Source organism: Arachis ipaensis, chromosome B5 (assembly GCF_059453495.1).
Source record: "Arachis ipaensis isolate K30076 ecotype BB chromosome B5, ASM5945349v1, whole genome shotgun sequence".
Lineage (NCBI taxonomy): Eukaryota > Viridiplantae > Streptophyta > Magnoliopsida > Fabales > Fabaceae > Arachis > Arachis ipaensis.
The window spans coordinates 73531947-73532530 of record NC_142440.1 but is presented as its reverse complement, the minus strand read 5'-3'; the positions used below and the strand labels follow the sequence as shown (position 1 = coordinate 73532530).

At 44.0% G+C, this 584-nt stretch overlaps 1 non-coding gene across 1 annotated transcript; it reads right to left on the bottom strand.

Moving 5' to 3' along the window:
- Positions 1-231: 231 nt before the first annotated feature.
- Positions 232-337, bottom strand: LOC148564628 (small nucleolar RNA R71). Its single transcript, XR_015884273.1, has one exon. It is a non-coding gene; the product is annotated as a small nucleolar RNA R71 (small nucleolar RNA).
- Positions 338-584: the final 247 nt, after the last annotated feature.

Genomic DNA, 584 nt, shown 5'->3' with positions numbered 1-584 from the left:
GGAAGTGTCCAAGAAGACCCCAATCAACATCTAACCACCTTCCTGAGGATATGCGATACTGTGAAGTCTAATGGTGTTCACCCTGACACCTATAGACTACTTCTGTTTCCCTTCTCACTCAAGGACAAAGCATCTAAATGGCTGGAATCCTTTCCAAAGGAGAGTTTAGCAACCTGGGAAGACGTGGTGAACAAATTCTTGGCAAGATTCTATCCTCCTCAACGAATCAACAGGTTGAGAGCTGAGGTACAAACCTTCAGGCAGCAAGATGGTGAGACTCTATATGAAGCATGGGAGAGGTTTAAGGACCTGACAAGAAGATGCCCGCCATCTATGTTCAATGAATGGGTGCAGTTGCATATTTTCTATGAAGACCTTTCGTATGAATCAAAGAAGGCAGTAGACCACTCATCCGGGGGATCTCTGAACAAGAAGAAGACCATTGAAGAAGCCATAAATGTCATTGAGACTGTAGCAGAGAATGACTACTTCTATGCTTCTGAAAGAGGCAACACTAGAGGAGTGATGGAGCTGAACAATGTGGATGCACTGCTAGCTCAAAACAAGTTTATTACCAAGCAGTT